The sequence below is a fragment of the Drosophila virilis genome, chromosome 2 (genome assembly GCF_030788295.1).
Source record: "Drosophila virilis strain 15010-1051.87 chromosome 2, Dvir_AGI_RSII-ME, whole genome shotgun sequence".
Lineage (NCBI taxonomy): Eukaryota > Metazoa > Arthropoda > Insecta > Diptera > Drosophilidae > Drosophila > Drosophila virilis.
In genome coordinates this window covers 8,289,618-8,303,141 of record NC_091544.1, presented here as the reverse complement: position 1 = coordinate 8,303,141, position 13,524 = coordinate 8,289,618, and the positions used below count along the sequence as shown (strand labels likewise).

At 41.5% G+C, this 13,524-nt stretch overlaps 1 protein-coding gene across 12 annotated transcripts in view; it reads right to left on the bottom strand.

The window, feature by feature from the left end:
* heph (polypyrimidine tract-binding protein 1 heph) overlaps positions 1-13,524 on the bottom strand; it is a 172,477-nt gene that overhangs the window by 131,015 nt on the left and 27,938 nt on the right. The window lies entirely within an intron of this gene.

Genomic DNA, 13,524 nt, shown 5'->3' with positions numbered 1-13,524 from the left:
GGCCATCAAATAGCTGACAGCTTTTAGCACGCTGCCCCACATCAACTGTTTCCAGTCGCTGCTGCCCCTGTCTCTGGCTCAGGCTTTAGCCATCACACACTTTCTCTTTCCCTTGTGACTGCCACAATGAATACGACTTGTCCAACAGTTTGCCAATTTTGTTGGCATTGCAATTTTTCGCCTTTTCAATTTCACGCGTTTTAATAGCAGCAGCAACAACAGGAGCAGCGTCAGCGGCAAGGTCCTGCCCGGCAGCATCGAGGCAGCACAAATCACAGCCGCATTCCCATTGCGTGCACATCCATTGCCTGCACTTTTGCCCAACGTTTTATTTGGCATCATCATCAACATTATCATCATCGTCGTCAGCGTCAGCGTCATCATCATTGTCATTTCCGCTTTTGCGTAACGACGTCAACGCTTTTGATGGCTTCATTTCGTTGCGCTGCGTTTCGTTTTCGGGGCAGCGTGCGGCAAGTAAATCATAACTGCAGCAACCCTCCATCTTTCTCTCTTTTCCACCAATAAAAACTTTTCGACTTTGTCAGAATACGAGCAGCGCTTTTGAGACCAACTACAAAGTAAAAATGCAACGCGACGCAACGCAACGCAACGCAACGCGAATGTTGAAATTAAAATTGCATGACAAAGTGGCAAATGCTGTCAAAACTTTGCTTTACCACTGGCAACAACAACGACGACCATCCGAACGGCGACTTTGCCGCGTGCCACAAAGGAGAAGATACGAACGAGAAGCAGCAGTCGCATTGCATTCCAGCAATTACAACATTTCAATTTCCGGCCTTGATTTTGGTTTCAGTTTTCATTTCAATGCTTCACCTGTTCTTCTAAGCTATTTGTGAGTAATTATGGATTGGATTTTGAAAAACAAAATTTCTAATCACATTACCGCCAAGGTGGTCTCTGCTCTATTTTGACAGCGCAACAAAGAGGCCCTCATCAAAGAGTATCGATTACACGGCGACATCTCCTCATCACTTAGTCGCTCAACGCAGTTCTTGGCTGGCTGACTGACTGTCTGTCAGCTGGCTGTCAGTTTGTTTACGCAGACATTTCAAACTGTGAGCGCAAATTGCTTTAAGTGCTACAAAAGTGTCGCTTACACGCGCTGCGCGGCACAACTAATTAATAGAATTCTGCAACTTAAGCGACTAAAAGTGGCAGCAGTTTCATCGTCATCATCATTATCATCATGAACATCATCATCCTATCGTGAATTGTGAGTGGCAAAGTGCGGCCAGGCATGACCGCTTGCATTTTAATGACGACAACAAACGGAAATTGACGTTGCTTGACTTTCCAACAATGTGTGTGTACTTTTATGGTGACACGCGACACAGCAGCAGCAATGAGACCGTGCAACAACAACAACTGGCACACATGTGGCAACCATATGAATACATGGAGAAGTACGATTGCTGCAAGTACATTTGCAGTTCAACTGTTGAACAGCGAGCAACGGCAATGACATTGATGCATGACCCGGACCGATCCAGAGCCAGAGCCAGAGCCAGGCCGGGCGGGCCACCCACGCGTTAATTTGTCCAGCTTTTGTGGCTGCTACGTTTGGCATTTAAGCAGCGTAATAAATGCCAGTCAATATGAGCGAAACGCGTGCAACACTGAGCAACGGACTCAGCTTGTGCTGCAATTTGCTTTGGGGCCTCTGTCGGGCCCATCGCATCCCAAATGCGATCCATACCATGATTAATGTGCTGTTAACTTGCATGCATCATGCTGCATTCAGCATGCAACATGCGACATGCAGCATACAGCATGCAGCATATAGCCCAAAGCTAAGTAGCGGCCTGTCACGGTGTTGTCATTGCAACAAGTTCATGGCATTTGCCGTTGCATTTTCCGCTCGGCTGACTATGCGCACCGCACAGCTTTAGGGCAATGCCAACATTAACTACAACAACAGCAATAGCCCCCAACAACATTAACAACAGCTGTGGCAGCCGCGCACCAAATGAAGCGAACATTTTTGCACACGTAAATTGGCAATTGGGTGTGGGGTGAGCCGTGAGTTTGCGGGGTGAAGGCGGTCTCAACGCTTCGCCACTGGCACTGATATTGTACACAATGCCGCACAGGTTAATGAACAGGTGGATTGCCTGGCCACAGGGCGTGGGCTGCAGCTACAGCTTACTCAGTTACTAAAGAGCGCTTAACTCAACTCAATTGTGAATGATGCTAATGAAAACTTTAATTTTTCTTCCAAGTCTTTGAAAATATCACAAATATTGAATTTATTAATACTTATTAAATAAGTTTGGAACTATAAAAGCTGGTATTTATACAGGTTTGGAAGGCATATTTATAGCTAGCACTTTTTAAAAAGATTGGACAATAAACATGAAAGTTATTCAAGAACGCATTTCCGCACAGAGTTTGGTTAAGAGATAAACAACAAGAAGGTTACACCCAGTCGAGTTACTGGTTTTATTTTATTTTAGTCTAATACAAACTAAATAATATTAGACCACCTAATAACTGTAAATATATAAATTAAGCTACCTTAAGCCAGAGCTCTTGTTACTTTGAAACCCCGATCCTTACAGCATATTAAAATTTAACAAAAGAATTTTAAGGTAAAAGAATAAAAAAAAAATTAAAATATATATAAGTTTTATAACTTGAGGAATTAACTAAAAAAATATGTGGTCCTTAAGAAGTAAAGTCTACAAAATCTGTTACCTAACGTACTTTTTATTTAAATATGAGCGAAATAAGTGCAATAAAAGTTACCTGCAAAATGCACATATATGTATTTAAGCTAAAAGCCACAGATTTACATAGTCAATACCATAAATCCAGCTCATGCTCGGCACTGGCAAAAGGAACTCAAGGGCTTCGACGTAGAGCATCAATCGAAGCCCCAGGGCAAGGCGCATTAAAAAGCTAAAATCGTTGAGATTTGTGACACTTAGCAGCAGCAGCAGCAGCAGAAGCAGAAGCAACAGCAACAGTTGCAGCAGCACCAGCAACGGCAACAACGGACAAATGTAACTCTAGAATTGTAAACTGAATTGTGCAGATTTGGCATGAAGAGTTAAGTGAAAGAAAGAAGTGAAAGTAAATAAGCGGATGAAGAGTAAAAAAGTGTGAGAGAGTGAGAAGCGGCACTTTATGCAAAGAATGGCACCCATATTTCTCACAAATCCCCACAACCGTGCGCTCTAGCTTAATGCGCTGGGAAAACACGGCAAGAAGTTACCGAGCGCAACTTGTTGCCGGGTCGGTACAGTGAAAAGGAATTGTAAGGCGAACAAAATTGAAAAGCAAAATGCAGCATTTGCATAAATTCAGTGCAGGGTGTTGGATGTTGTGTTGATGCTGGTATTGGTATTGGTATTGGTGTTGGTGTTTGTGCCGGTGCTGATGCTGATGCTGGCTATCGAACGGAAGCACCCAGATAATAATGATAAGAGGCAGGCGAAGAGCGAGCAAAATAATAGCATGCTTTTGTGCGCCATGCATTTGTGATGCCGACCGATATGTAGTTGGGCGACGCCGTTGCCGCCTTGGCAAATGCCCGGCTTAGCGTGGCGCAGGCAACGCCTAAAACTATGCAACAAACGCGCGCGCACCAGCAAATGTGTTGAAAATCCCATTCTGTTAAGGATTTACAAACCGCCAACGCAAGCGCCAAGGCAGCCAAGGCTTTTGTTGGCTCAGCGACTAAAGTGCTGCATGTGTGCGAGGATATGGGTGCATGCATTTGTGCGGTTTTGTGCCGCATCAAATTGCATTAGTGTGAAAAACTACAACAAGCAGAAAGAAGAACACAAAGACACGTCTCCGCCTGGGCCTTTGTTTGCTTTGCATTTTGATGCCTTCGTCGCCTATGCCTCTTTTGGCGCCACCCACACACGCCCAATTGCGAACCCAATTCGAGTCATGTAATGCTGCATGCCTGGCTTTGCCTAAGCCTGGCCAGGAATACCGCCTGACAGGCAGTGCTCTGGCTTCCAGACTTGATGGAGTAGAGTGCAGCAGGCAACATGACGTATGCGTGTTGCATATTGCAGCTACCCCAAACAGCGGAGCAGCTATCATTTATCATTTACCAGCTCGGAGTATACCAACTCACCGCCCCACCCCTCCATCTCTTTACTGGCAGCTTGTGTTTGTGTCTAATTAAAAATGTCAACGCACAATGGTTTAGGTGACAATGCAATCAGGTTGCACAGTTCGCAGACTGGCTTATACCTACAGGACCAACTTCAGCCACAGCTACAGCAGCAACAGCATACATAATTCTGGCACTGCACTTGGCCAATGAATGGCAATAAACACGGGCATTCAACTAGCTTACCAACCAACCAATTGATGACTGAAACAGCTGCGAGCTGACAACTCGTGTACTGCGTTAATTAACTAGAAAGCTAGCTAACAAATGGCTGAATTAAACCATACTGTAGCTCTATTTGTGCAGTTCCAGATACAAAAAAAAAATGAAAAGCAAAAGCCCTCTCTTGGAATTTAGAAATCTCCGCAATGTTTACTTTTACTTCTTGCAACAAGCCAAATCCCATTGCGAGTGTCTGCCAGCACGAGTGCTCGCCGTCGACCATGCAGGAGTTTTTATCTTTTTCCCTTTTTCCAGAAAACATTTCTCGCAAATTAAATGAAAACACCTGATGATATTTGAAATGCCTCTGCCTCTCACGAGATTTGCGCATATGTGAGTTCTGCTAGTGGATGGTATATTTTTTACTTTTTTTCTTCGACTGTTGCCGCTGTTGTACTTCTGAGCAATTTCTTACAGCCAAAACAAATGTTTTACTTATGCACGGCGCCGGTAGGCGAACACAAAAACCAACAGAAAATGACTCAATGGATCAACGACTCAAATATACCCGGGAAGATCATTCAATCCGAAATGTACCTAATATAATTTGGCAATATCAAAATCTTGCAGCAAAGTATTATACTTTTGCTCCTTTTAGGAGCGGATTGTGCAACCTACTTTTGAGAAATTTCGCAAGCATAAAGCGCTTCTTATCTTTGAAAGATCAAAAATGAGCAGGAGACAATGAAACACCGATCGGACCGACGTAATCGTATATTAACTGAAAGATTAATAACTTGCTAATATATCTAACAGGTAGTTATTCCATTAACCATATGGATCACGTATTTCAATATAAGTGTCAAATACTCTATTGTTGTCTGGAGGTACGGGTATATAAACAAAACAAGCCGTGCGCCGAAGGCAGCCAATTTAAAACGCTAAGCAAATGGACACACGTTGCGAGCACATTTGCCTGTTGTTTGCTTTGCTGTTTTCTCGTTTTACCGCGCACATGTATTGGGAAATTAGTTTACAGAAAAGAACATTTCTATGAAATTAGTTTGCTGTTGCCACAAAACCACGTCTGGCGCATACAAAAGAGTCGCCCGCGGATTCGCAACGATGAAGATTCTGTGGAAGCAGCAGCGCAGCAGTAAAAGTCACGGCTGGCCTTGAACTGAATTGAGCGCTGGAGTTGCCTCCAAGTTGCGACTGCGCAATTGAGCTGTCAAATGAGAATCGCAAAATCTGGATCGGAATCGGAATCAAAAACAAAGACAGAGACAGAGACAAAGGCACCAACGGCACAAAAGAGCGTGAAGTTAAACTAAAGACGTTGAATATCGTCAGACTCTTCTCATTCTTATTCTGATCAGGCTTTATATATCAGCATCATCATCATCATCATCATAATTATCGTTGTCGTTCTTCATTTGGACTTTATTTGAAGGCATGGCAGGCAGTGAAACGTAACGCCAAGCAATAATAAATGAGCTTCATTATGGTGTGAAATGCAATGCGAAAAAGATCAAGTGACGTCTGTGTATATAAATGCATATATATATATATATATATGTATATGTATTAATGTCTTGGAATTGGGGTTAAAAACATGAGTTCAGGTTTTCCATAAATGAACAATTCTTAAAATTTAATAACTGCCGCCATTTAAGGCAGCCTAAGCTTGTTTCAGCCGGTTGTGCAATCGATAGTAAATACACATGTTCATATATATACAAAATTTAACTATATTTGTATCTGTATCTGTATTCGTAGCATTTATATCATTTATACATGTATCCTAGATGTGAAGTAATTTTATTTCTATCTGTATCTATTTTTTTTTTTTGTATATTTGTATGTACTTTTTTTCTATCTGTTCTTGTATCTGCATCTGTGACTGTGTCTAAGAATACACAATTATTTGTATTTCCATTCGTAACTTAAATTTCAATCTGTAGTTGCATGTTACTGTATCCGAAGTAAATGTAATTGTATCTTTATTTTAAAAATCACTGAATTTGTTAGCATCTGTGTCTGCACTATCTATTTTATCCGCATTTTTATTTGTCGGCATCTGCAGTATCTATACTATTTGTATCTGCCCGTGTTGTATTTGTATTTACAAGCTACATTTTTGTTTTAAGATCCATGACAACAGTCCTTTTATGGAGCTCCGGCGACAAGCACAACAATCGCATAATAATAAATTTGTCAAATTTTGAAAGAAGTGCTGAGCAGCCCAAACATGGAATAATGTGTTGTACAGTCGAAGTTATAGAAATACTGGCTTTAATTTTAACTACTTTTTAGTCATTTTTTCCATAACTTTTGGTCAGGCCGTGTTTTGCAAACGAGTGTTAATGACATTTGAATTACAGAAAGAGTCGTTGTCAGCTCGGTTCGGCAGACTCGTCTGTCTGTCAACGTTGAAAAATGTTTATGCATGAGAAATTGTTTGGCCAACGCCGCTGCAGCAGACACATAAATTCTCATTTAGCATCGTCAAATTAATGACTCAAAAAGTGCCACAGCGCGTTCTCGAAACCGAACTGTAGGCACGTTCACGAAACGCACGAAAAGTTTCCAGCAGATGGGTTCAAGTTGAAAGTCAGTACAGAATTGCATAAAGATGATCTTGTATAGAGTTTGCCTTGTGCCTGTTGTCTCTTAAACAGCTGATCGCGACCATGCCGTTGCCCTGCCGATGAGCTCATCAAAGCAAATGGCAGACAGTTAAAGCAAGTGGAAAATCTTGTCAAACAACTTAACCGGCTGCCGGCCGGCATAGTTACAACTTGCTACAACTACCACTAGCAGCAGCAGCTGTAGCAGCAAAAAACAACAATAAAAAAAACAGCAGCACAAGGCGCAACCACAACGTAACAACATTGAATGAAATTATATAATAAAAGCAACTACTACTCAATGCCTTGTTATATGACCAGACAACTGACATTAGATGCCGGGTTTTATGTGTGTGTGTTATATAACAAATATTGTCAGTAACTCTAGTTCTTGAGTTCTGTTGCACAACTGTATGATACTCAAATTTTTGGCAGGTGTAAAATATATTCCAAGCATAGATACTGTATAATCCTGCTCGAGCTGGACATACATTTAAGAAGGTATATACGCTTCCAAGATAACCAATTGCTATAGAAAAGCTTACAATAAAAGCCATGCTAAAAATAGCTGTAGCCATTTATAAACTTCAACTGAAGAGTATCTGTGTTTCGTTTTACACCGTGTTGACTTTTCACGTTTTCTTATAAAATGGCCCCAAGACCCACAACGAGCAAAATCGTAAAACATGTGAAGCGGCCGCAAACTTTTAATACTCTGTCCGCCGAGAGGAAACGAAACTTCGGACACACTTGTTGCCGCTTTTATGGTATGCCCAAAAACGAAGAAAAAATAAATAAATAAATAGAAGCAGCAATTTTTACAAGCTGGCCATCATTTATAAAGTGTTCGCAATCTTTTATACGCAGTAAGGTTTCTTTTTCTAGTATATTTTTTTTTGCTAGCAATTTTTTTTTTTCGACGGGTAATTTTCAGCGCTTAGAAAACGCTTTGCTCAAGGAAACCAAACACTTGCTAAAGCTGTCGGCCTTGCAGTTGGGAGCTTTCAGCAATTAATCACAACTAACCATGGCTCCTTAGCTTTGCAGCTGGCAGCTGCGGCAAGTTGGCTCAGTCATGAACATAATTGTTGCTGCCTCAAGCCTGCTCGAGGGCAATTGTTTGGCCAGTCATCAGTTTATCGAAGAATTCTCCATGTTTGATGTCTGATTAGCGTTAAGCTATTAATAGTAGCTGCTGTATGGGCCAAGAGCTATGTGAGGTAAGTGAATTTGAAAGCCACATTAAACACATAGCCAACAATGGGAACTGGTTACAAGTGACACTTTTGTCATAGTTTAATTATCAGATGCTTGGCTTCAGAGAGACAGAAAGAGAGAGAGAAAGAGACAGAGAAGCAACCACAGCCAATAATTAGCAATGAAATCACGTGCAAATTGTTGGACCAGAGTTAGCAGCTGCCAATTTCAATTAAAGAAAAGCGCTCGGCTTCCCATCGGACTGCCGGGGTGAACCTTTAAGTGGCCGTGACTAATTACGAATTAAATTGACAGAAAACGTGTCCAACGTGCGGGCAGCTCAGTTGTAGCGGCGACAAAATTTTGAAGTTTTACATAATTTATGAGCGTTACTTTTTTATGCCATGTTCCCAGCTCATAAGTCAAATGCCCAGCTTCGCCTGTCAGCTTAGCAAAGCCTGGCCACCCCCTATCCCCAAGGCTCAAGGCTGGCGAGCACTGGCTAACTTGTCAGTCCGTCTGTCTGTCTGTCTGGCCAGCTGGCCAACTGAACGGCTGGCTGGTTGTGTGCAACAAGTTAAGCCGCTGGCTGACGTGTTGAATGGTCTACGCTTTAGCTGTTGCACTTGTGACGTGTATATAGCCCGAAAAGCCAACGGCTTAGCCCATGCATGGATATATAAATGGATATATAGATGCCGCTTGACAGGCTTCACACACACACACACACACACATATATACACAGATCAACGCACGTGTAACTGGCTGCACAAGCTGACCAATTAGCTGGCTGGCTTAGTGTTTAATATGGCGGTTGTCTTTTAAAGCACAGTTAAGGGCGTCAGTTGTAGCAGACAGCTGCACAGAGAAACACGTACAACTGCCTGGCTTTTTAACTCGCCATCTAGTGTAGTTCATTAGCAGCTGGTGCAGCCAGAAAAGCGCTTTCGCGAAATTGCACAAATTTCATTATGAAATATGAAGCCATATTCTTTCCAAGCAGACATTCAGGTGCTATCATAGAAGAAGACACGCAGATTGGACGCATATCACACCAGAAATGCCATTTATTTATTTACTTTTCTATTTCATCTCTCTTTAATCCTTAAGCATTTGAAGACTTTGTTGAAGTTTCTGATGAAATGAAAACTATTCCTTACCAGATCAAAAATCTGAATCGTTCTAGCCATGTCCGTCATTCGGTAGAGACTAGAAGAGCTAGATTTACGAAGTTTGTAATAAGTATATTCATACACAATAACTATATTTCATATTCGAGATTCCTACTCCCGGTTTTCCCAAAAACTGTTAAAGTCTCAACTCTAAAGGTTTGTTAATTGTAAGCAACTACTGAGAAAAGTATATTTTGTTGTTTTTAGACGAACAGATTATATTTTTAAGCAAGTTACACTTTCGTATATGTAAAATTAAATACATAAAACTTTGGATATCATTTTAACTTTTTCATGATTAGCTCGCTTAGCGCGTACCAAAATAAAATCCACGAAAACAATCAAAAACTTTTAAATCCGATTTACTGCGCTCAATGCCATGGCCGATGGCGGCAAAACTTCATAATTAAGCACAAACGGTCATACACACACATACACACACACACACACACACACAAGCCCACTTGGTTACACACATTAGCACGCAATCGGCTACTATTAACCTGGACAGTGAACTCGGACAATGCAGCGCTAAATGAAAAGCTAGCGCCCTTCGACAGGTTGGCAAACATGTTAGTGACAGGGAAATGCAAGCAATAGAGTGTTGGATAACGCGTGTTGGCTGGCTCACAACACACACACACACACACGCACAGACACATAGGTGAGCCATGGCGTCAGGAGTCGCAAAATCTCGTATATCCTTCTGGCTGCCTGACTGGCTGCTGTCTGTACGCAGCAAGCGCCAGTGTAGTTTTAATTAATTAAATTTCACGCTCATAAAATGCGAAACAATGTGCAAAACTCAGACACACGCTTGCCCCCAAAGCTTTAAGCGGATCCAACTGAAACTACACTTGTTTAATTACTGAACCACGCCAGAAACTGCAACAGGCAACTGTTATAATGCAATGCAACGGAAATTGGCTCATGTGCAAGTTTGCAACAGTTGCAGCAGCAGCAGCTGCATCAGCGATTGCTGCGATCGCTGACTCAGCTAAATGGCAATTGATATGGAGTCAAGAGTGCGAGAGCACAAGTAACTGACTCTTAGCATAATTGAAAGCGTCATAATATTATCCACTCGCAAGCGGCTTCATAGCAATTGATTCATTGTAATGTGGGCCAGTTGGACAACGGCCGACAACGAATTCTATGCACATTGCATTTCTAGACTGCGCGCAAACACACACACACACACACACCATAATGATGCCCACGCGATTGCCACATTGCCGCATATAGTCATCAAGCGTATCTTTAAGATACTTTTCATACTGCACAGTAGCTGTGCGGCGAATGCAATCATTAAGCTGCAATCATGAAAGCGTTACTTTTTGTTTAAGTTTTTATTGGCTGGCATTAATAGTGGACTTCCCTTTTTGCGCCGCATCCGCCACATGTGGCGGAATTGTTTAGTTTTTGTTGTCGCCACTGATTTCGTGAATTTTTTTTTGGCTTTTTGCTGCGCAGCACGCACTCACATACACAGTGTGTTAATGATCTGCTCTGCTGCGCCGCATAATAAACGGACGAGAAATTTCGAGCTGAATCAAAAGCAGTACAACAATAACTTTGAGTCTGGACGTTGTACTATTTTGCAAATCATTCACGCTTGTTCGTAATCGCTTTAAAATTAACTGCTCAGCTAAGTGGTTAATGTCTGCTTAAAAGTATTTAGTGATTGCAATAAAAATAAACAGATGTAAGCCTTAATCAATTAGTTACTTAGTTAGACACGATAAACAAATTAGCAACATACCACATTATTTGAATGGAGTATCTAGATCTAAAATACACTAAACGGATTTATAAAATATCCAAAATAAATAACACTCTTGGTCGCTGGGAGATTAATATTTTCTAAAATAAGAAATCTAAATTTGTTTCTCAGATAATTGTTAAGGATATTCTTATTTCAATAGTGTCAGTTGTCAACAAAATATTCAAAGAAAGTTTCTTTTTTAATATAACTAGAGGCTATCAATTATCAAATTTTTTCCGTTCATAAATTGAATTCGATTCTAAACAAATTGTTCTTACAGTACTTACAAAACCCTTGCCTATTGTCGAATTTCGTCTGGAGTCGAGACATTTAAATTACAAACGAAGCACACGATCTTAGCTGAATAAAAATAACAAACAATAAAAAAAAAAAAAAATAGGAGAAGCAAAAAATATGTATGTGTAAAAATTAACAACATTCGTTCAAGTTCCAAGGAATATCATCAAATGTTGATTTCATTCGCTGCAGCAATTTCCATTCTCATGCATAAATATTTAGCTAGTGCTTGCGTTTGACGTTCTCCCTTACCGCGACGCCGTCTGCTGATCTGATCTGATTTCTGGCTTTGAACCATTGGCGTTGGCAGTATTGAGGAGGATGGGGAGACTACTTTGACGCCTCTGCCCGTTGCCGTTGATGGTGTCTCATTGCCTGGCCAGCGGAGTGTCTGGCTGGCTTTTTATGAGTGGGTCGCTGTTTGTGCCTTGGCTGCCGCTTGTTTTGTTTATTTGCTCAAGTCTTTCGCAAAAGTCGTTCTGGCAACAGTCGCTTTTTTCGTCTGTTTATCTTGTTCAAATTGCTGAAGAATCGTAAAACTTAAATTCACATATATATGACGAGCGGGTTGCACAGACGATGATCGGATAAGCCGTGTGTTTTATGCGTTGCCATCAAAGCAAAAATTTGCAATTAGCAAGTTAGTAAAGTCACAGCCAATTAAGAAATAATTCGCTAGAGTCTTAAGAATTACGTAAGAATGTAAATGCCTCATTAGCAGCTTTGCTGATAACACGAGTGCCTCGGCCCACCGGTGGGTGATGCTGCAGACAACAACACAAGATTCTGGCACGTATCCAGAAAGCACACCATTACTCAAATTATAAAAAACTAAAAAAAAAAAAAAAAAAAAAACAGCATCAAACTCTCTTAAGTAGCTTTACTCAGTGCATCAGCAGCAACCTGTTGCCGCCTGACTGCCTCATGCCACAAAAGTGGCCGGGCAGGTCGTCACTTACAGCCCAGACATTATCATCATGCTCATCAGGAGCAGCAACAGCAATGCGACGATTCTGACGATATATGGTTGAGGAAAATGCTACACATTTTGGCTGGCAAATCACGCAAATGAAATGCACAAAATGTGCGCCATTTATATCATGCAGCTAACACCCAGCTCCCGCACCGGCGACGTGTGCCAAGCTGCCTAGAAACTCGGAGGCAAAAATATGAGCCAACAGGCCACAAGCAGGCAGGCAGACTAGCCGCAAAAGACATTGCACGAACTGCACGAGTTGCTGGCAGGCGACTGAGTCAGCTGCATACCCATATAACCACCCCCCTCCCCCCCTTACAAACACACACAAACACACTGTTCCTGTCGCACACCCATGCCCCACTATATGGCTACACTCAATTGCGCACTAATTTAGCGCAGCTAGCACTTAATAATTTCTTTTCATAATTGAGTAAAAAAACTGGTGACGGAAAAGCGAACGGTGCGACGCCTGGGTGTGATAGAGATGTCAAGAGATGATACCGGGCAACTGCATCTTGAGTAGCCAGCTAGAGAGCATCTCAGGCACAGCGGGCAGCAAGTTTCGAGGGTTGGCCAAGTAATATGATTGCTTGCATACACAATTTAAATAAAAGATCGACCGAACAATGTCAGAGCGCCGTTTAAGAAAAAAAACATATAAATCCTCTAATTATGGTACGCGCTATTCGTGCATTTAAGAGGGACTCAAGAGTTGGAGGAAGAAATATGCCACACGATACTTTGAGCACTTTCGCTGCCATCACAACTGACTAGCAAAGCGTCTGGCTTCTCCTGATAGAAGAAGAACTAAGTATCCCATTAGTGGAAAGCTCCAGTAAGCGCTTTCTGGGGCAAAAACGAGTAGACTCAAACGGTGGCATCCACAAGAACTATCTAACAGGATGCTCTTAAATTCACAAAAACTGCATCAATGTACTTAAATTTGTGGTATACTTTTGCCTAAATATATCTAAGTCTCAACGCAAAATAAACCAAACGAAAATTTACCAACATTCTACATAAATGTGCTCTATTTGCCTTCCTTCTACCTTCCTTAGATCTGAGAACAATACATTTTATAACGAACTCTTTTAAAATACTATTTTACACAGCGTCTAAAAAGCTGCAATGCGCTTAGCTCAAAAAATGTTATAAGGTGCATTTG